Source organism: Notamacropus eugenii, chromosome 3 (genome assembly GCF_028372415.1).
Source record: "Notamacropus eugenii isolate mMacEug1 chromosome 3, mMacEug1.pri_v2, whole genome shotgun sequence".
NCBI classification, from domain to species: domain Eukaryota; kingdom Metazoa; phylum Chordata; class Mammalia; order Diprotodontia; family Macropodidae; genus Notamacropus; species Notamacropus eugenii.
In genome coordinates, this window is record NC_092874.1 from 48,677,304 (window position 1) to 48,701,289 (window position 23,986).

At 39.8% G+C, this 23,986-nt stretch overlaps 1 long non-coding RNA gene across 14 annotated transcripts in view; it reads right to left on the minus strand.

Moving 5' to 3' along the window:
- Positions 1 to 23,986, minus strand: part of LOC140530917 (uncharacterized) — a 1,083,438-nt gene that overhangs the window by 250,532 nt on the left and 808,920 nt on the right. Inside the window, exon 14 of one of the 14 annotated variants that reach the window (XR_011976151.1) lies at positions 917 to 1,407. The exons of the other annotated variants lie outside the window; for them this stretch is intronic. This is a non-coding gene — a long non-coding RNA (uncharacterized lncRNA). Of the gene's footprint in view, positions 1 to 916; positions 1,408 to 23,986 lie in introns of those variants that run through there. 14 annotated transcript variants of the gene reach the window in all.

Here is a 23,986-nt window from a genome sequence, read left to right on the forward strand (position 1 = left end):
GCTCCTGGAAAACATCATCCTGTTGACTGTTGGACTCTAATCTCACATTTAGAGTACTAACAGTTAAACGGATATGTATAGCTATTTTTTAAAGTGTTCATTGGACATTAAATGTATGGCACAATGAATGGATAGACAGCTAGCCTGGAAGACACATAGTGCCTGGTCAATAAGCTCTCTGTGCTCTAGGCTGTTCTTTATCTAAGTACAACTACAAGTTGAGGAATAGATACCCCACATGGATAGAGGGAGTTTACTCACTTGGGAATTCCCTATACCATCAAATCTAGTCCCTGCCCCAATTTTTAAATATAGTAGGTGCTAAATAAATGCTTAGTGAATGAATCAGAATCACCTTCAGTAGTTTCATCCTCTCAACTAAAAAAATAACTGTTATCTTAAGACAAGACAGTCATTGAAAAGTTCTTTGAAAATAGTCAATAATACAATAACACATTATTATGCTCCTTTTTAAAGTACACAGGCTTCTCTGTCAGGAATCTTACACTTCTAGATAAAAATTTGATCTTGTTTTTAATTTCTTAAAGAGCACTATACCCATTTTGTGATGGACCAAATTTTTTAAAACGTGATTTTTTTAAAAAATTAGGGACTTATATTAAGAAAGAGTAAATATTTTTTAAAACTTTGAGCACTAATTAAATCAGATAGAAAAAAATGTGCTTATCCTTAAATAACATTATATTTTCCCTCATAAGGAAAAATATCTGTGAATAATCAAAGATGGAGGAGGGTAATAAAGAAATGGTTTTTCATTAGTTCTAAAAGTTGTGATCTCACAGCTACATTTCTATTTCTATATAGCAATCATTCTTCAAGACTAGAATCCATTTAGGAGGATTGTTTCACACAAACAAGATACAAATGTATATTGACTGTCCATATTTTCATTTCATTCCCAAAAGGTAGGGATGACCCAAATCCAAGGGTGTATGTTTCAATGGATCCATTTGATCTCATGGTATTCACTCCATGTGTACTGATCACAAAGCATCTATACTTGTGCATCATGTATCATTTCATCCATACCCTCCTACAAATACTACATAGTGGAGTATCTTTCAACATGCTCAAAGTACAATTCCATGGGTACTAGGGCAGCATTTGAATTGTGCATCTGTTATCGTTTCAGCCTACCTTGATTCAAATCATCAAACATTTTTGTGTGCCTATTATTTACAAAGTTTTATCCTTCTCTGCTAGGGATACCAAGACAAACACAAAATAGCTCCTTCCCTCAAAGACATTACATTACCTCCTTTTCTGATCCATCGAAAAATTCAGATTATATTTGTTACCAAGCAATTCTTCCCATTGCTCATTTCACTGTCAACTCACTACAATTTTGAGCAGAGAATTTTGCTTTTCTGTGCCTCAGTTTCCCACCTATAAATGAGAATGATACTTGTCAATTCTCTTTTAGGATGTTTAAAGGATAAATAAAGTACTGTGATGTCTAACAAAATGAAAGTCTAGGAAAGAAATCACTAGGTCTGAGTCCAACATGTTGCTAATTATCCCCAGCTTTTTATCTAATATAATCTTGGTGAAAGACATACTTTACATGTAAATATTTAAAAGTATCATTTTCATCATTATAATTAATAAATATTTATTGAGTGCCTGCAGGGTGTATGGCAGTACACTGAGCACAGATCTTACATCAAATAGGAAAAGATTCACACTGCAAAGAAATAGAAAGACCTGGAGCAAAGCACAGAAGCTAGAAATAAGACAGTTCAACCTAGAGGAGAAAAATCCAAAGATAGACAGAATTAGTGACAAATAAATTGCTGCGTTGAATTACATTTTTTTAAATGAACCATCAATTTATTAAAATTTCTCTACATTAAATTATCAATTAAATTGAGTTGCACATATTTGTAGGTTTTGTTTTTCTTTGTTATTTTTCAACAATGAGCAATATTAAACATCACTGCAACTAATTAAGCATGATATGGTGGATAGAAAACTGGCTGTAAACCTGGGTTCAAGTCCTGTCTCTGACACATACTGGTTTGTGACCCTGGTCAAGTCTTCTAAACCTCTCAATAGCCTAAGCAATTAAATAAGGTGCAACCTGCACTGGTGGAGGGAGTTAACTCACCTGGAATCACAGACCCAGTCACCATCACTAAATAAACTTGCTTTGTGGTTTTATATTTACATAAATAGATCTCAGAACATAAAATGACATAACTTTTCAGCTTCTCTCTCTAAGTCTCCCTCAGTATTCTTTATTTGCACATTCATTCCAATTCACTTTTCCTCTCATATGGTCTGGGTGAGGGTGTACTCTGCCTTTCTGGTAACTAAATTACTTTTTCCAATTGCCATTCCTTCACATTTTTGCCTTCAGACTTGTTATATTCAGGAATACAATTCCAATGCCCATTGATTGGCCCACAGGTTCAGAAATGGCTAACATCTTCCAACACATTCCTTTCTAGAATTTTGTGGATCAAAATCAGCTGTTCTCCATAGCCCATAAGCCTCCTGACCAAGGGACCTTCCATATTAATAAAATTTCAATATCCTTTAGGTCTCCTCTATCTGCCCACTAAGTATTTTCTGTTTGGAATTCTGGACTTGGCTTCCCACATTGAGAATTCTTATACCCCATCTGTCGAGATTCAGTCATGACAGAAAATAGCATGTTGCAGGGGAATTAAGCCAAGCCCTCAGTGTCAGGGGCTCTAAACCTCACTCTTCATTTGATGCATTTTATGACCCTGTGAAAGTTGCTTTACCCATGGAAATCTTTTTCTCATCCAATAAATGGAAGAACTAACGCTAACTGCTTTGATCATGAGGCTATTGCAAAGGAGAGGAAAATGATCATTGTAAAGGACTTAGCAAAATACAAAGGACTATAGAAATATTTCATAATAAGGGGATTGTCTTTATGACTAACCATAACAACATGCTATGAGAGACCTTGTGGATTTGGAGTTAGAGGTTCAAATCCTGACCCTGGTATGTACTAGCTAAATAGTGCCTTCATTTCCCACTGCTGGACATTTCTCTATCATGTCCCCAGGAACCCTTTCATCCTGCAACATCACATCAGACCTGGAACTCATGCCTTGTCAGGATCCTCTGTGTCTGAGATCCTTTTTGATTGGAGGGCAGAATGGAGATAACAACACACACATACACACACACACACACACAGACACACACACACACACACACACACACACACACACACACACTGCCTTCCTCCCCTCCCTTTTCAGCTTCCTTTTGCATGTTTTCTTCCCCCTTAAGATTATAAACTCTTTGAGGGTAGGGACAATCTTTTGCCTTTCTTTACATCAGCAGTAAATGTTTATTGACTCTGATCTTAGGCATATCCCTTTCCCTTTCCAGACTGTGGTTGTTCACCTGTAAAATGGGAAAAGTGAATCAAACTAGGTAAGTTTAAGTGACCCTTCTAGCTGTAAATCGATCAGCCTATGATTCTAAGTACCGAGTCTCTGGGAAATGGTTCCCATTTGGAAACAGAAAGCTCCTTACCAGGAGGGATTGTTTCCATGTTTGTATTTTCACTCCCAAGGCCTGGTATACAGTAAACATTTAATAAATGCATGTCGGTTGACTGAGGAAAGAGGAAATAGAAGGGAGGACAGGGATAAAAGTTCTAATCCCAGACCCCAATCCCTAGGAAAAAGAAGCAGAGGAGGGACCCTGGGAGTCCTGGAAGGGGTTCAAACTCGTTCCCACCACTACCCCAGGTCCAGCCAATAGTGCCAGACTCATAGCTAACAGGAGGCTGAGGAGAACAGCTTAGGGTCTTTTTATCCTGCCCTGGGTCAAAGTAGTAATCCAGGCTCCAATGGGCTGGGTACCGTAAGGAGTTGTATCATGGCTAAGGTCACGGTCCCGATGTCTAAGCGGCCGCAATGACTTGCAACTCTTTCTCCCCTCACCACTGGTCCCACCCCGGGTGGAGGCCCCTGCACACAGCCACAAACTCCTGCGGAGCTGAGAGTCCAAAGGAAAAGTTAGCAAGGAATTTAGGAAGGAACCAAAATGGAGTGCAGCCCTCGCCGATGCAGCCAGGGTAGCCGTCCTGTCCTCAGCAGCTCCGGCCGCTTTTCTAGGCCGGGGGAATGCATCAAGGTCCAGTAGAGCAGGTGCCAGCAGATGGCAGCAGGAGACCACGGGAGGATGCAGCAGCATGCCCACGCCTGCCTTGTCCCTACCTGTGGTCACGCAGCGTGCGCCAGGAGGACCACCTGCCTCATCTCCATCGCGCTGCTGCTCATTCGCAGCAGCAACCAGCAGTCGTGATGACAATAATGACGACATGAACCACAGCCGGCATTTACCGAGCGCTGAAAGCCTCTCAAAGAGCTTTACATCCATCCTTAATTCTGCGTTTCTTGGTTTATTCAACGGCTGCTGCCCCCACAATTGTTCTACACCAGAGATGGGGGGCTGGGGGGCGGGAGGCAGAGAGAGAGAGAGATTGCTCCACCCATGATTGTTCCACACACGCATACACTCCCAGGGTTGTAGAAGCTGGCTCAGGTGGTAAAGATATCGATTTGAAGGCTTTCATTATTATTTTGTTGGCAATCAACCGTCCAAAAAATGCCATTTTGTGCGCGCATCAAACTTGGAGGTTAACACTGGAGACCGTGTGTGATCTGAGCCCACCGGCGGTGCACCTTACAGTTTAGCAAAATCAGCTCGATAAACAATAGGTAAGCAACTCGTAGATCGAATTTCGTTAGCAGAGACCAACTGGGCAGTCCTGCATTCTTTCACCCTATGAGGGTTTGAGGTTGGAGTACTGTTTGTGTCTTGGTAGACTTTTCCTGATTCCAGGAATTAATTGTTTCTGGGGCATAATATTTTGAAAAGATTATGCGTTTGTTTTTAATATGTTTGTGGGTTAGAATGTTTAACTAAAAAGTAATAATAATTTGGAAGAAGTCAAAGGAAGCAAGCCTCAGGGTAGCGATCTCGTGAAGCTTCCGCCTACATTCATTGTGCGGGCTGCTACTATCTCCAACAAAAGGCTTCTCTGGCTTTGGGACTGCCACTGGCTGGTGTCTGGTCTGCCTCACTGTGCTGCATTCAAATCTGCTGGAGAAAAGAGTTCAGAACAGCCATCTCCTCTTTGTTGTGGAAAAAAATGAAACTGTTTAGAAAGACAGTACTACCGAGACGTTAAAAATGTGATTGACACTTAGATTACAGATCAAGCTGTCCTTAAAAGAAAATGAGGGGGGAATGGAGAGAGGGTGGTTAGAGACAGCACTGGGAATGATGTCCAGGGCTGGATTAGTTCAGTCAGGCATTGAACACTTATTAAATGCCAGACACCGTGTTAAACGGCAGGGATTAATTGCCAGTAAAGAATCATTATCCCTGTGATCTTTCCAAATATGAGAGTCTTAAAAAGGATTTTTAAAAAATCTTTTTGTAAAAATAAATAAATAAAATTCCTTCAGTTACTTTAAAAAAAAAATCTTTTCATCACCTTGATTTCCAAGTCACTTTCATTTCACCATTTCACAAAATCCCAAGATCCCAGAAAGTCCTCCCGACCCCAAGAGCCATCCTTTGTGACAAAGAAGGACAATGTAAATAACCAAATGTATCAACTAAGTCTGATGGCAATATTCCAAACCCACAGTCCCCCTTTTCCATAAAGGGGAAGAGGCCCATTTCCTCCTCTCCTCTCTGGGGACAAACTTAATCATTATAATTAAACAGCATTCAGTTTCAATTTTATTGTTGTTGTTGTTGTTTCTATTTATATCATCATAGTCATTGTGTACTTTGTTTTCTGGTTCTTCATTTTGTATCAGTTCATTTATGTGTGACACCCTCTCTCAGCTGCTTCATCCAATTTGCACTCAGTGGAACTGGGTTCCCAGAGGGCAGCTACTAGCTCAGGTTCTAGACTAGGGTACTCTTCAGAAGATTGCCTCTTCTATTATCTCCACTCTCTCACTTATCATTAGTCTTTAACATAATTGGTCTGTAATATAATAATATTCTAGGGTGAGAACAAGCAGAGCCTCCATGATGTACTTATGGAAGGATATAGACAACAGTCACAAAAGATAAGAAGACATGGGTAGATTACAATCTGTAATACTCCGTATGAATTTTTGGGGGAGATACTCAAAATTTGTGCATCCTACATTTTACTTTGTGCTGTCTCAATTCTGCTTTGCTCATATAACACAGCACCGTTTCTGATGTGGGCACATCATGCTGAGCGGTCCTGTGCCAGTGTCTCCCATTTGGCACAGTCAAATCCAAAGTTCTTGAGAGAGACCTTGAGAGTGTCCTTGTATCGCTTTTTCTGACCACCATGTGATCGCCTGCCCCATGTGAATTCTCCATAAAATAGTATTTTTGGAAAGCGTGTATTTTGCATTCGAACAACATGGCCAGCCCATCAGAGCTGCACTCTCTGAAGCATAGTTTGAATGCTTGGCAGTTCACTCGAGCAAGGACTTCAATGTCTGGTACCTTATCCTGCCAGGTGATCCTCAGAATCTTCCTAAGACAGTTCAAATGGAAGCGATTTGGTTTCTTGGCATGGCGCTGGTAAACCATCCATGTTTCACAGGCATACAACAATGAGGTCAGCACAACAGCTCTGTAGACCTTCAGTTTGGTAGTCAGTCTAATACCTCTTCTCTCCCAAACTTTTCTTCAGAGTCTCCCAAACACTTAGTTAGCTCTGGCAACGCATGCATCAACTTCATTGTCAATGTGTCCATCCCTGGAAAGTACACTACTAAGGTAAGTGAACTTATCCACAGCATTCAAAACTTCTCCATTTGTTGTAATCAATGGTTTCAAGTATGGATGGTGTGCTGGTGGCTGATGGAGCACCTGTGTTTTCTTGGTGTTAATTGTTAGGCCAAAATGAGCACAGGCAGCAGAGAACTGATCCATACTTTGTTGCATCTCAGCTTCAGAGGCTGCATTGAGTGCACAATCATCTGCAAACAGAAAATCATGCACCAACACTCCCTCCACTTTGGTCTTGGCTTATAGCCTTTTCAAACTGAAGAACTTACCATCACTATGGTGGTTGACTTTCATGTCGTGTTCATCCTCATTGAAAACATTTGACAACATGGCTGAAAACATCATGCTAAAAAGCATGGGAGCAAGCACACAGCCCTGTTTCACTCCACTGGTGACTGGGAAGGCACAAGAGCTTTGTCCACTCTCCAAAACCCAGGCAAACATGCCAACATGAAATTGACGCGCAATACTGATGAACTTCTCTAGGCAACCAAATTTTGACATAATTTTCCATAAGCCCTCAAGACTAACAATGTCACACGTTGTGTACAGACCTCTGTTCTGCTCCTGACATTTATCATGGAGTTGTTGGGCAGCAAACACCATATCGACTGTTCTTTGGCCCTTTCTGAAGTCACACTGGTTCTCAGATAGATGACCATCTTCCAGGTGAAGGATCAGTCTATTAAGCAGGACTCTTGCAAGAATCTTGCCAGCAACGACGAAGAGAGAGACCCCCCTGTGATTGTCGCAGGAATATCTATTCCCTTTACCTTTATAGAGACAGACAATGGAGGCATCCTTGAACTCCTGGGGGATAACTTCCTCTTGCCATATAACCTGGAAAATCTCAGTCAGTTTTTGTAGGATCTTGTAGACCTTGTAGATCTCAGCTGGAATAGAATGAGCACCAGGTGCTTTGTCACATGAAAGGAGCCTAATGGCCCTCAAAACCTCTTCTTCAGTTGGAAGTTCAGCTAAGGAGGGATTGACTTCAATCTGAGGTAAACAGTCAATGGCCTCAGCATTGATCGATGATAGTCTGTTGAGAATACAATGGAAGTGTTCAGCCCATCTCTCTAGGATCATGTCCTTATCACTAATCAATGTGGCTCCATCAGCACTGAGTAATTATTGGAAAGACAAATACAAACAGAAATAAAAAGAGTCTTTGCCTTCAAGGAGCTTTGCTGATAGGAGGAAGAAACACAGAAAAAAGAACTGAACAGGGGTGGGAGGAAGGAAAGGGATGAAGGTATCCAGGGTCAGAAGCATCGCTAGGCACAGAATGAAGAATGACTAGTCTGACTTCTTCAAAATGGAAATTCTCGGAGGAAGTCACCAAAGAGAGAAAGGGGCTGGCATGGCAGATGGATATGGCAGGGTGACGAGGTCTATCCAGTAATCTCTGTAATTATATTGATTGAAGACAGAGGCCCCAGAAGAGAAAGATAGATTTGGGAAGTCCAACAAGAGAACAATGTATACAGTCATCACCGTTCAAATGAACACATCACCAAATGGCAGCCAAACTCAAATTAATTTCTATGGTCCTAAAAAACTGGATGGAACATTCGCCTCCTTTCTGTTGATACGTCAAAGATACAGTGGAAAGAGCACTGGTTCAGTCAGAGAATCGAGCTTCTGATGCTCACTGTCTTTGTGACTTTGAGCCTCGAGCCTCAGTTTCCTCATCTATAAATAAGGGCTTTGGCGAGGACGACCTTTGAGTTCCCTTCCAGTTCTCAATCTATGGTCCTTATGTTGTTGGTTTACTTACTTGTTTTTCTGCAGTCGTTAATTAAGGTAACCCAAGGGAAAGTTGCATGTGGTGGGGTTGGGGGTGGGGGGGTATGTGGGGAAATGATTGTAATGTAAAAAAACTTTTACAATAAAACCTTTCAAAATGTTTTATTTAATTTTAATTTATGAAATAAAACAAGCAAAATGTAGCCAATGGAAAAAAAGATGATGAAGTTGCAAATCTAGTAAGTTCAACTTACTGTTCCCTTTAAATATATAACAAAGTATCTTTTTTCCTTTCTCTGCCCCACCCTCCAACCCTAGAGAACTTTACCATGAGACACAAATATGTATATATATATATATATATATATATATATATATATATATATATATGTAAAATCATTCTATACATACTTCTATTCATCAGTTCTTTCTCTGGATGCAGACAGCCTCTTCCTTCATCTGTCCCTTGTAGTTCACTTGGGTATTTATAATAATCAAAATGACTGATTCCCTCAAAGCTGTTCTTAAAACAATGTTGCTGTTACTGTAGACAGTGTTTTCTTGGTTCTGCCCATTTCACTCTTCATTATTTCATGCAAGTTTATCCATTGTTTTTCTAAGATCAACAAGCTCATCTTTATAGCACAGTAGTATTCCACCACAATCATAAACCACAACTTGTTCAGCTATTCCCCAATTGATGGGAATTCCCTCAGTTTCCAGTTCCTTGCCGCCACAAAGACAGCTGCTATAAATATTTCAGAACATACAGGTTCTTTTCATCTTTGGAATGATCATCCAATCATCTTTGGAAATAAACCTAGTAGTGGTATTGCTGGGTCAAAGTGTACAGGCAGTTTCAGAATTCCTTAGGCATAATTCCAGATTGTTTTCCAAAATGGTTGGATCAGTTCACAATTCCACCAGTAGGGTATTAGCGTACCAATTTTTCCTCACCCCCTCCAACCTTTCTTCTGATGAAAAAATCCAAACAATTTATAGTCCTATGAAAAATGCTCTAAATCTGCATTGATTAGAGCAATGCAAATTAAAATAAAATATCTTTTTTAAAAACATGCAGAAAATGGGACTGGGACAGAATAACCCAGGTTCTCAACTCACACAAACAACAGTGTCCTTTAGGCTCTGATTTTCCCTCATCTGGACTACTGGAATAGCCTCCTAACTAACCTCCTTGCCTCAGGTCTCCTCTCATTCCAGTCCATCATCCACACAGCTGCCAAAATTACATTTCTACAATATATCTGACCATGCTACTGGCTTCCCAAGACACACTAGTGACCACCCTGTTTGGCATTTCATGCCCTCCCTATTCTGTCTGGCCCCATTCTTCCTTCTCGGTTTTATTGCATGTTGCTTCCTTTCATATCCCCTGTGTTCCAGCCAAATAGGTCTGTTAGCTATTCCAGAAACTCAATATTCCATCTCCGGTCTCTGACTCTGCACAGGATATTCATCGTGCCTAAAATACATACCCTTCTCACTTCTGACTCCTGGAATCACTAACTTTCTTCTAGGCTTAGCCCAAGGGCCACCTCTTAGCCAAAGCTAATCCTGACCTCTTCAATTACTGATTCTCTTCCCTTACCCCCTCCTAAGTCTATTTTTATTTACTCTTTAAAATGTTGTATATGATTGATATATATATGTATATACATATATATCTTACATATTTATTGATTTGTATATATGTTGTTTCCAATAGAATGTAGGTTCAAAAAAATGTACATTCAATCATCAGAAGGACTTAGTGTTTAATGAGCATTCTGTTTTCAGGTCCCAAAGAGCTCCATTCTCCTAATACCAGTTTTTGCTTTTTTGCCTGGAGCCAATGGTCTGTGCTGTTTTGTCCCTCAATGAAGTGGGAAGATTCCACTAGAGGGGCAGAAAGGAGGTAACCCTCCTCAAACAGTCCAACGTGACCCCAGGTATCTGTCAAAGGTCTCCATCCCAGTCCCCCAGAGTGCGCGTGCCTGTCAACTTAGAGAAGTGATTTCTAGACTACCCTGGCCATGAACACTAGCTCTGAAATCAGGGGACTTAGTTTCAAACCCTATTTCTGGCACTTATGACCTGTGTGACCTTGGAAGAGATACAACTTCCCTAGGCCTCAGTGTAGTCATATGAAAAAATGCTCTAAATTATTATTGATTAAAGAAATGTAAGTTAAAACAACTCTTAGGCATCATCTCACACCTATCAGATTGGCTAAAATGATAGAAGCTGAAAATGACAAATGTTGAAGGGGATATGGAAAAATTGAGGCAATAATATCCTATTGGTGGAACTGTGAACTGATCCAACTATTCTGGAGAGCAATCTGGAATTATGCTCAAGAGTTATAAAACTGTATGCCTTTTGACCCAACAATACCACTATTAGGTCTGTTTCCCAAGGAGATCAGGGGAAAAAGAAAAGAACTACATGTTCTAAAATATTTATAGCAGCTCTCTTTGTAGTAGCAAGGAACTGGAAATTAAGAGGATGCCCATCAATGGGGAATGGCTAAACAGGTTTCAATATATAATTGCTATGGAATGTAACTGTGCTGTAAGAAATGATGAGCTCAATGCTCTTGAGAAAACATGAACAGACTTGGATGAAATAATGAAGAGTGAAATAAGCAGAACCAAGAGAACATTGTATACAGTAACAGCAATATTGTTCAAAGAGTAAATGGGAATGACTAAGCTATTCTGAGTATTCTAAATATTCAAATCAACTACAAAGAACCTATGAAGGAAGATGGTATCCACCTCCAGAGAAAAAAACTGATAAAAAGAAATATATGTAGCATGATTTTACATATATATCATACATGTGTATATATATTATATATTACACTTAACATATATATACATATCTGTGTTATATGGTGGCATTCTTTAGTGCATGGTGAGGAAGGAGGGAAACAGTTCAGAATTTAAAATGTAACAAAAAAATTAAATTGAATTGAAAAAAGGAGAGGCAAACAAAAATAGTTATTTGTTCAAAGCTGTTCATAGTAGCAAAGTATGTCATTGTAAAAAGCTAAATCCTAAATGGCCAATGATAGGTGAGAAAATTCATGTAATGAGAAGCAGGACATTAAAGTAGTGGACCATTGACCTCAAAACCAAGAAAACCAAGATTCAGATGTAATCCTGGATAACTCACAACCTCTCAGTTCCTTAAATAATGCTCTAAGAGCAAGTTTCAGAGTAGATGCTAATTTTTATTGGTAGAGAAAGTTCCTCAACAGAGATTCCTGTGCAGACTAATGAGAGGTGAGATAAAAGCAAATATGAATGTGATGGAATGCTATAATGCACAGTTAAGACAGTTAAACATAAAGAATCCAGACATCTAAAAAGAATTCTGTGAAATAATGTAAACTGAAAAGAAGAGAGTGCAACAGGACACAATAACTATGCTCAGATGAGTAAAAACAAGAATGAGAATGAATAGACAAAGAATCCTAATGGGAACTTGGAGAGACAAAAAACTGTTGAACTTTATACACTGAAATTAATTTAAATGTAAAGATTTACTAAGCAACCGTAAACTGGTTGAACTGATGTGAATTTTTAATAAAATACTTATATTTTTTTAAAGGGAGGAAAGGCAAGTTTGGAGTAAACAACAATTCAGAGAAAATACACAAAGAAATCCACAGAAAGCAGGGCAGAGATTAACAAAAGGATGCAAGTTCCAAAGCCTCTCTGAAGTCAGTACCAGAACGTTCATCAGGATGGGGGTTAACATCTCATGCTTGGATAATCTTCAGCCTATGCCGGCTTTGAACTCTACCTGTCTATGCCTTCTAATTCCCACTGCAGCCTTGAGAGAGATACTCACACTTCAGGGTTTTATTTGCACTTGTTTATGTTCCTAAAAAACAATCCTCTGCTCATACGTTTAAAGGGACATTGTCAGCCATCCAGAGTGTATAGAGAAGTCTATTAAAAAGTCTATTAAAAACTAAAAATTTTCTCCTGCCCCTTCTTTCTATCCTAAGGCTGGTTTATTGACCTCTCTCTGCTCTTTCTCTCCCTCTGTATCAGTCTCTCTCAAACAGTCTCTCTGTTGGCTTTGAACAACAAATGAGTTGTCCTTGATCGCTGTTGTTACCCAGTAGCTGGAGGGAATAAATGAATGCCCCACCATCTCTTCCTCACCATCTCTTTTCTTTCCCCTCATGGGATAATGCACACCCCATGGTCTGTCTTTGTCCTTTCTCTCTCACAACTCGTAGTTCAGTTATTTTTAACTCAAGTAAAATATTTCTCCTAAATCCCTCTCTCTGTTCTTTGCATATGGTGTTTAATAAATGTTTGTTGAACTGAATCAAACATAATCCAGATGCGTTAGAACATAAAATGTTTATAGAAAAATACTGTGAAATAAGGCTGGAAAGGTAATTTGGCACCCCCTTGCAGGAGACCTTGAGTGCTATACCAAGGAATATGTATTTTTATCCTATAGGGAAAAGGGAGGCACTTGTGGTTTTTAAGCAAAGAGTGATGATCAGGTCTGTGCTTTAGAAAGATTATTTTAGTAATTGGGGTATGGATTGGACTAGGAAGAGATTAGAGGCATAGAGGTCAATTAGGAGCCTAGAACAAGAGCCCAAGTAAGAAGAAACCCTGATTCTGGTGGTGGTTATATGATTTTTAAAAAGGGGACGGATAAGTGAGTTGACAGTACTTAAGAACTAATTGGATGAAGGAGATGAGGGAAAAGGGAGAGTCCAAAATTGCTGAGGTTTCGATGAAAAAAGAATACTAAAGTAGTCTGGCAGAAGCTAGAAACATCTCACACCCTGTAGCAAGATAAGCTCAAAATAGGTATATGATTCATACATACATAAAAAAGTGACAGCAAATCGGAACATGGAAGAAATTGCCTGTCAGATATATGGATATGGGAAGAAGAGTTCATAACCAAACTAAAAATAGAAAGGTTCATAGTAGGTCATGTGGATAATTTTCATTATATAAAATTTTGTTTCTGTACCAGCAAAACCAATGCTGCTAAAATTAGAAGAAAAGTAGAAACAGAAAAAAATCTTTGTAGCAAATTTCTCTGATAAAGATCTCAATTCTCAAATACATGGGAAACTTAGCCAAATGTATAAAAATAAGAACCCTTTTCCAATTGATACATGGTCAAAGTACATGAACAGGCAATCTTCAGAGGAAGAAATCCAAGCTATCCGTAGTCATATGAAAAAGTGCTGTAAATCAGTGATGTCAAACTCAAAAGCAAAACAAAACAGGAGCCACTAAATCATACATACGGATTGCTGCAAACCACATATTTTCTCAGAAAATCACATATTAGCATTTTGTACACACACACATATATGTGTACATATGTGTGTGTGCATGTGTCCATGTGGTATTTTCATTTATTTGGTTCAACATTTCCCAGTTACATTTTAATCTGGCCTGTAGGCCATGTGTTTGATACTCCTGCTCTAGACTACTAATAATTAGAAAACTACCAATTTGAAAACTCTGAGGTTCCACTTCACATCCATCAAATTGTCTAAGAGAACCAAAAAGATCAAGGACAAATGCAAGAGGGTCTGTGGGAAAAGAGGTACACTAAGGCTCTACTGGTGGAGCTGTGAACTAGTCCACCCATTCTACAAAGCAGTTTGGAATTATATCTCAAGAGGTATTAAACTGTATATATCTTTTTTACCCAACAATACTGTGTAATGGTAATTATGAGAGTTAAAGATCTTCCCCACCCATTAATGGGCCTGCCCATTTAGGGAAGCTTGATTAGGGGAGGCCCACACATTTTGTTAATTTTCTAATGAGGCACTGGTTCTCTAGGATTGTGGATGCCCTCTAGCTCTGAAAAGTGTATAAATACTCTGAGGTGAGGTTTTACTTCGGGAGCTTACTCATTGGAAGTGTTTGTTTGGCCAGATGAAACTCTGGGCAGCCACAAAGGAGCTCCAGGCTTTGAAAACCCAGAAGTTGGTGCTTCACTCTCTGGTAACTATGTATGTATGGTCAGACAGTTGGATCTGCCTGCTCATCTGTGATGTATGTATTGTTTACATCAGACAGTTGGGAGCCCTATCTGTAGGTTGATCTTTGTTTCTCTATTTTCTCTGAAGTTCAGGGTGCTGACTTTTTCCCCTGAACCAAGTGAATGATACATGTGCTTGATTAAAGTGATTGTTGACCCCTCAAATGTTGCTTTCCTTTTAGAAAAGCAGATCTAAGAACTTGTACAGTAGGTCCTCCTGTATATGGCGGGGTCCTTTCTGTTACATACTGCTACTAAGTCTATACTCCAAAAAGATCAAAGAAAGAGAAAAAGAGAAATATGCAGAAAATATTTATAGTATGTCTTTTTGGTAGTGGCAAGGAAAAGGAAAATGAGGAAATGCCTATCAGCTGGGGAATAGATGAACAAGTCATGGTATATAAATGTGATGGAATGCTGTTGTGCTTTAAGAAATGATGCAGGGGATGATTTCAGAAAAACCTAGCAAGACTTGCATGAAATGATGCAAAGTAAGGTGAGCAGAACCAAGAGGACGATTTATACAATAACATCAGTATTGTAAAAATAATCAGCTTCCTTCAGAGAGGCCTGGAAGGACTTATATGACCTGATGCTGAGTGAAAGGAGCAGAACCAGGAGAACTTTATGCACAGCAACAACCATAGTGTGTGAGAGTTTTTTCTGGTAGACTTAGATTTTTGTAATAACACAAGAACTTCTTACCAAAAAAAAAAAAAATCCCAATGGAGGATCTCAAGGCAAAATGCCTGCCACACTCAGAGAGAGAAATACGGAAGTAACTCACATATTGCAGCAGATCATGTTTGTGTATGTGTATGTGTTTGTGTATCATGTTCTGATTTGTTATACGATTTCTTTCATTTATCTTAGTCTGACTACATAGCATGACTATTGTGAAAATATACTCAATAGGAAAGTATATGTAGAATCTATACAGAATTGTATGCAGTCGTGGGGAGGGAGGGGGGTAGTGGGGAGTAGGTGGGGAGGGATAAAATCGCAATTGTATGGCAGTGATTGTTAAACATTACAAAATTAAAAAAAAAATAATCAGCTTCAAAAGGCTTAATAATTGATCAAAACAATGACCAGCCCCATTTCCAAAGGGCTCATCATGAAGCATGCCATACACCTCCAGATAGAGAGCTGATGGTCTTAGAGTCAAAACTAAAGCATGTTTTCTTCTTTTCCTTCCTTTTTCTTTCCTCTTTCTTTCTTCTTTCCTTTATTTCCTTCTTTCATCCTTTTTTTGACATGGCTAATATAGGAATTTGGTTATTTATAGAGGTATTTACAATGGGTTTTGTTTTTCTTGCCTTATCAATGGATGGCAAAGGGAAGAGAAATAAGAACTGAAAAGAAAATACAATTTTTCAAAAAGAAAAAAGCATTTTAAGCACTAAACATCTAATCTTTTAGAGCAGAAACTGCAAATTGAAAATAATAGTACCATACTGATCATATTATAGGCTATACCCTTAAAATGAAATCTCTTTGAACTAAAAAAAAAAAGTCAAAAGTAAACAGAAAAGTATCAGTTATAACCTGCACATGGGTGTCATATAAATCAGACTAAGTAGAAATCACAGGCTATGTTTGGACCAACAATATGAAGTAATTCTGGGCAGGCATGAAACTGACAACTGCACCCCTCCCTCCAGTGTCAGAGGGAACAGTTTCTCTGTTTTTTCAGGAGAATCAGAGAGCAGAGGCCCCTTCTACCTGGCTGTAGGGTTCAAGTTGTTTACTGCCCCCTCCCAAAGACCAGAAGGTTTTTTAGCCTGCAGAGAATATATAGTTTGTGAATTCCAGAGAGTTCAACAAACCATGGCTGCCTCTGTACCTTCCACATAGCAGAACAAACAAGTCATAAGGATTGCTTATCTGAATGAATAATCATTTTGCTGCCAGGAACCACGCTCAGAAAAGTCCCTTAAAGCTCTAATACTTATAACCTCAAGGATCAGCTCTTTAATATTTGAAAGATACAACTAATATTAATGGTTAATAATAGCATTTATATAGTGCTTCTAAGTTTGCAAAGCTTAATGTAAGTTCAATACATGTAATGTTTTTGTAATGTGAGTTTACATACATTATATCACTTGATCCTCACTCACAAAAACCCAGGGAGGAGATTCTATCATTATCTCCTTTTTATAGGTGAAGAAATTGAAGCACACGAGACTGAGTGACTTCCCAAGGTCACACAACTAGCAAGTGTATGAGAGAGGGTTTAAACTCAATCCTCCTTACTCCAAGTCCATTCCCACCTCATTGCCCAATAGGAAGAAAGAATAGGTTTGGAAAGAGGAAGACAGTAGCACATATAGAAGGACAGAAAAATATAGGTGCAAGATAGATGGTGATCTCCATTGGGATAGATGTCAGCTAACTCCATTCTCATTTACAAGGATCTATGTGCATTTGCAAGAGTTAATTAATAGCAAAACTACTTGGTCTTTTCAGGGAGTATTCTGAATCGGAATGTATCTCTGACCTCTAATTTGAGTACATATGAACCCAAATCAAATTCAATATCTGGGAGTCACTAGAAGTTACTATATTTAAATGTCTTAAGGAAAAATTAGAACAATCATCAATTCTGTCATGCTGCAGTGATCTGTGTGCTCCGCAATGCACCAGAGAAAATGATAATATGGATCTCATGCATTTCTTGTATCCATTTAAGTTAACCATCATGAGGGCACTAAATTATCTGCATTCTTTAAACCCTTACTTAAATTTCTTCTCTCGACATATCACTCCCTCACACTAAATTATTCACCTCACTAAACTCCCTAAGCCAACAAAACAGATCTGTTTTCCAGCTAAAGTCCTGTTGTCAGAAGAGCTACCTGCTCAACCAGCAAACCTACGATCCTTTCCCTTTTAAATCAAAAGATAACGAGGAAGATTCATCATGTCAAAAAATAGATATGTGAAGCTTGAAATCCATCAGACTATTTGTTATACAGCTCCAGGATCGAGAAAACAAAGACACTCTGATTCTTCAGGAGGTATGTATGCATTATCACAACCCGCTGAGGTGAAATGGCTTCGTTACATTTGTGTGACAGTCACCATTTTAACAGCAGTGGGGGACCAAAGGAGCTGAATTCCAGGGCATGGTGGAGGGAAAACACTAGCAAAGGACCTTTGTCCGCATGTGTGACTGTGCCAATGTTGGGAGAGTGCACATAAGCTGTAAGTAGGGCTGATTCCTTTTTTTTTTTTTTTTAAATTAAACTTTTAACATTTATTTTCTCACAATTTTGGGTTACAAATTTTCTCCCCTTTTATCCCCTCCCCCCCCAAACCCACGCATTCTTATTGCCCCTGTGACCTATCTGCTCTCTCCTCTCTCCTCCCTCCCTGCCCTTGTCTCTGTCTTCTCTTTTGTCCTGTAGGGCCGGATAGCTTTCTTGACCCCTTAACCTGTGTTTCTTGTTACCCAGTGGTAAGAACATTACATTTGGTCCTAACACTTTGAGTTCCAACTTCTTTAGCTCCCTCCCTCTCTACCCCTTCCCCTTGAAAGACAGGCAATTCAATATAGGCCATATCTGTTTAGTTTTGCAAATGATTTCCATACTAGTTGTGTTGTATAAGACTAACTATATTTCCCTCCATCCTGTCCTGTCCCCCATTACTTCTATTTTCTTATGGTCCTTTCCCTCCCCATGAGTGTCGACCTCGTATTGCATTCTCCTCCCCATGCCCTCCCCTCTATCCTCCCCCCCTTCCTACTTGTGCCCCTGTCCCCCACTCTCCTGTATTATGAGATAGGTTTTCCTATCAGAATGAGTGTGCATTATATTCTTTCCTTTAGTGTAATGTGATGAGAGTAGATCTCATGTTTTTCTCTTGCCTCCCCTCTTTATCCCACCACTAATAAGTCTTTTGCTTGCCTCTTTTATGGGAGATAATTTGCCCCATATAACTTCTCCCTTTCTCCTCCCAATATTTCTCTCTCACTGCTTGATTTCATTTTTTTTTTTAATATATGATCCCATCCTCTTCAATTCACTCTGTGCACTCTGTCTCTATGTATGTGTGCGTGTGTGCATGTGTGTGTGTGTGTGTACTCCCACCCAGTGCTCAGATACTGAAATGTTTCAAGAGTTATAAATATTGTCTTTCCATGTAGGAATGTAAACAGTTCAACTTTAGTAAGTCCCTTATGATTTCTCTTTGCTGTTCGCCTTTTTATGGTTCTCTTCATTCTTGTGTTAGAAAGTCAAATTTTCTTTCCAGCTCTGGTCTTTTCATCAGGAAAATTTGAAAGTCTTCTATTTCATTGAAAGACCATTTTTTCTCCTGAAGTATTATAGTCAGTTTTGCTGGGTAGGTGATTCTTGGCTTCAGTCCTAGTTCCTTTGACTTCTGGAATATCCTATTCCATTCCCTTCTATCCCTCAATGTAGAAGGTGCCAGATCTTGTGCTATCCTGGTTGTATTTCCACAATACTTGAATTGTTTCTTTCTAGCTGCTTCAATATTTTCTCCTTCACCTGGGAATTCTGGAATTTGGCCACAATGCTCCTAGGAGTTTCTCTTTTTGGATCTCTTTCATGCGGTGTTCTGCGGATTCCTTGAATATTTATTTTGCCTTCTGGTTCTAGAATCTCAGGGCAGTTTTCCTTGATAATTTCATGGAAGATGATGTCTAGGCTCTTCTTTTGATCATGGTTTTCAGGTAGTCCCAGAATTTTTACATTGTCTCTCCTGATTCTATTTTCCAGGTCAGTTGTTTTTCCAATAAGATATTTCACATTATCTTCCATTTTTCGAATCTGCGCGGTATGTTCTGAGATATCTGTCTTTCTCAAAAAGTCCAAACCTTCCATCTGTACCATTCCACATTTGAGAGATCTATTTTCTTCAGTAAGCTTTTGAATCTCCTTTTCCATTTGGTTAATTCTGCTTTTGAAAGCATTCTTCTCCTCATTGGTCCCTTGCACCTCCCTTGCCAGCTGAGTTAGGCTAGTTCTCAAGGTGCCAATTTCTTCAAGATTTTTTTGGTTCTCCTTCAGCAGGGAGCTGATCTGTTTTTCATGCTTCTCCCTTATCCCTCTCATTTCCCTTCCCAGTCTTTCCTCCATCTCTCTAACTTGATTTTCAAAATTCCTCTTGAGCTCTTCCATGGCCCGAGCCCATTGGGTGGGCTGGGACACAGGATCCTTGATTTCTGTGTCTTTGCCTGATGGCAAGCATTGTTCCTCCCCATCAGAAAGGAAGGGAGGAAGTTTTTTTTCTCCGATAAAGTACCCTTTGATAGTTTTATTTATTTTCCCTTTTCTTGGCATTGTCTCCACCTAGTGGCCTGACCTCTGAATGTTCTCCTCACACCCACCTCGCCTCCTGGTCTTCCCAGCCAGCATTTGGGGACTGAGATTCAAATGCTGCTTCCTGCCTTAGGATTTTTGGCGGGGGCAGGGCTGCTATTCAGTGTGAGAATTAAATTCAGGTGCTGAGGTCAGGGGCAGGGCCGCCTCTCTGGCTCAATTCCCTCAGGAGGTTTATGCACAGACCTTCCACAATGGATCCAGGCTCCAGTCCGTTTGGGGAGCCCCCGTCCGCAGCCGCCTCTCAGCCCCCACCTCCTGGGGGGGCCCAAGCTATGGGGGCACCTCACTCCCCTCTCAACCCGCCAAAGAGACTCTCTCACCTACCCCCGTCAGTCACCTGTTGGTGGGGGGCCTGTGCAGCTGCTGACGATCCTGCCTCCAGATCCCTCTCAGAACTTTGTCTCTCGGAGCCGCCGCTGCCGTCGCCGCCGCATGTCCGGGCTGGGCACCGTGTCTGCAGCGTGATGGACATTTTGCGAGAGGTTTGCAGGTCCCTCTGTGGGTGGGGGGATGCGCGTGGCCGCTGGAGACTCCGTTCCGCAGCCCTCTCGGATCTCTTTCCCACAGTGTCCCTGCCGTGGCAGGGCTGCTTTCCTCTTCCCGCCCCGGCACCCAGTCCCTGGCGCGAAGGTCCCCCCGCGAGAGGTTTTCAAGTCTCTCCGGAACAGAAATCTCCCTCGCTCCAATATTCCGTGGTCTCTGGGTGCAGAATTCGCCTTGGGTTAGTCCCCTCTGCCGTTCTGTGGTTTGTGGGTTCGGAGCTATGTGTATGTGCGTCTTTCTACTTTGCCATCTTGGCTCCGCCCAGGGCTGATTCTTTATTCGCCCACAGTATTCATCAGACTTTTCCTAAGGAAATTCAGGAATACATTTTTTTAATAGACTAGGTGGCTAGTAAATGATTTAAGATTATCAAATTCATAATGGCCTATTTAATATGTCCTGAAAGGACATATACAATAGAGTGGGTACAACATAGGTCTTTCTGTACAACCCTTTATATAAAAACATGATATTTGATTCACTTATAGGATATAAGAAAGATCTTGGTTTATAATTAAGTATTTGGTATTCCTTTTTGTTTTATTCCTTTATTTGAAAGTAATGAATCAATGTTAATAAACCCCAACACTCTCACATCAGAAGTATTAAGAATTTTTGTTATCTTGAAAATTCAACAATCTAATTAATCAGCTGTGGCAACCGTTTTGCTACTTAACTCTCTCCAAGGCAGTACAAAATAAATGAGCTAAGATATGTGATTGGTGGAGACAATTAGGGGAAGTAACTGTCCTAATAGACCCTAAACAGAGGTTGCCTCTCTACATTGGTCTAACATACTTTGTAATCAGTCTCCCCTTTACCTTGGACCATAGAGATACAGCCTCTGCACCATCGTGACAAGACCATGGAGTCTTAACATTTTAAAGGTTAGGAGATGTCAGAGTCTTTAACAGCTTGTCAAAGATTGGGCAGATTAGTTGCCAAGGCTGAAAGTGCTTTGGGCTTCTGTTATTGAATGATTATCAACAAAGAAAAGGTCACTCAGTGCTTTGCAACAAGGAAAAGGAAGAGAAAGAGCAAATCATTTATAGGAAAGTCAGGAATACTCAGTCAGCAAACATTTATTAAACCCTGTCATATGCCAGAATTTGCCTTCCTATCATCCTTCAAAAAGAATAAAAGAAAGAAAAGTTCAAATTTGGAAAAAGATACAAAGCAAGCTCACAAGATACAGGCTATCATTATAGCTACATTTATTGACAAACAATATGGTATAGTGGAAAGAATGATAGATTTGGGGAATCTGGGTTGGAATCTCAAGTCTATACTTGTTATGTGTGTCCTTAGGCAAATCACTTCTCAGTTTCCTTACCTGTAAATGCAACTAGATGACTTCTAAAATTCCTCCAAATCTAAACTTCTATTAACCTATGAAAGCTACTGGTTGCTAGTTTCTGGTTCAAAGCCAAGAAAAGCTGTTGAATCCTTTTCAACTGCTACAAAAAAATAGATTTTTCTTGCTCCTGTTATTATAGTTACTTTGTTAATAATGCAAATCACAACTGACTGATTTTTATGTTTTATGGAATCTGTGATTTCATTCAACTAGGAAATTTCCTCTTTAATGCCGATTGTCTTTTACTTTGCAACTTATAAAGATGATAGAGGCACAGAGAAAAGTGACTTGCCCAGGGTCACGCCGCTTGACCTAGCTCTTCTTGACTCTGTGATCAGCTCTCTAGCCATCAGCCACAGCTACTTCTCAAATAATTATAAAACACAGGAAAACTCTCAGGATAACAGGTGCAGAAAATTTATAATGACACCCTAAACAACCAAATACCGAATTAGATTATTTTTGTCTAACTGAATGGTGCCATAAAAATATTGCAAAGCAATTAGCTCTTAAATATGAATTGATAAAAATCAATAACCTTCCCTGCTATAAGCTGAATAATATTTCAAAATCAGCCACCATGATATAGACAGCAGATTAACAACAATTATAATCATAGTATTTATATGGTACTTTGCATTTTGCACAGACGTTTACATGGTATTGTATTTGATCATCACAAGTCTCAGAGGTAGATACTATTATGCCCATTTTACAGCTGAAGAAATTGAAACTAACAAACTCTAAGTGACCTACCCAGGTTCACAGCAGTGTCTGAGGCTGGATTTGAACTCGATCTTTCTCAGTCTTATTCCAATATTCTATCTACTATGCCAACTAGATGCCTCAAAAAGTTTGAGAGTGATGGATTTGGAGTCACAGTCATTCAGTAAGTCAATAGCATTTATTAAGCACCCACTGTGTGCACCATGCTAACCACTGAGGATATATAGAAAGGCAAAAATGCAACCTTTTCTCTCAAGGACCTCACAGTCTAATGGAAGGGACAATATGCAAATAACTCTATACCAATGACACATATATGTCTGTATGTGTATGTATGTGTGCACGCATGCACACTAAATGAAAGGTAATTGTTGAGGGAACCTGGGGAGGATTTGAACATAGTCTTGAAGGAAGATGGGAAACCTTGAGTTATAGGTAAAGAAGAAAAGCATTCTGGGTATGGTGGACAGTCAGGGTAAATGCCTAGAGGGGAGGAGGAAGGAAGATGAAGTGTCATGTGAGGAGCAACACGGAGGTTGGTGTACCTAGATTATAAAAAGAATGCATCAAGCATAGTCAAAAATAAGATCAGAAAGATATGAAGGGACCAGTTTGTGAAAGGCTTTATGAGTTGTAAAGAATTTCTATTTGATCTTTCAGGAGCAAATCTTGGAACCATTGGAATTTATCAAGTAAAGGGATAACATGGTCATACCTAACCTTTAGGACAATTACATTAGCTGCTGAGTGGAATGGAACAGAGTGGAGAAAGACTTGAGGCAGGAAAACCTAATAGCTACAGGAGTTGTCCAGGTCTGAGGAAATGAAGGTCTGAACCATGGTGTCCTCAGTGTGAGTGGAGAGGAGACAATATGAGAGATGTTGTAAAGGTAGACACTAGAAATGTAAGTTGAGTGCAAAGGAAGAGTTATGGGTAACCCTGAGGTGGTGAGTCTATATGACTGGGAAGATGGTGGTTTCTTCTAGTGGTAGAGAAGCTGGGAAGGCAGAAGGGTTGGAGGAAAGGGGACAGAGATAATGAGTTCTGTTTTGGACAACTTGAGTTGAAGATGCCTATGGATGCCTATCCAATTTGGGGTGTCCCAAATTGATGGTTGGTAAGGTAGGACTGAAACTCAGTAGCAATATTAGGGCTGGAGATACATTGTACCTGTGAGTATACTTTCTCAGCAAAACACCCAGGGTCTGTGGAAAAAATGACATCTACCCTAAAGTACATGGTAGTAAAGCACATGTGTAGAGAACAGATGTGGCAAAGGGGTATCTCCTAATTCCTGGTCCTGGAAATTCTTTTCTCCCTTTGTAGATTCCCCATGATGTTTGCTGCAGAGTATGGAGTAAGTAATGGACAAGGTGTGCCACTGCTCAGCCAAGTCAAACT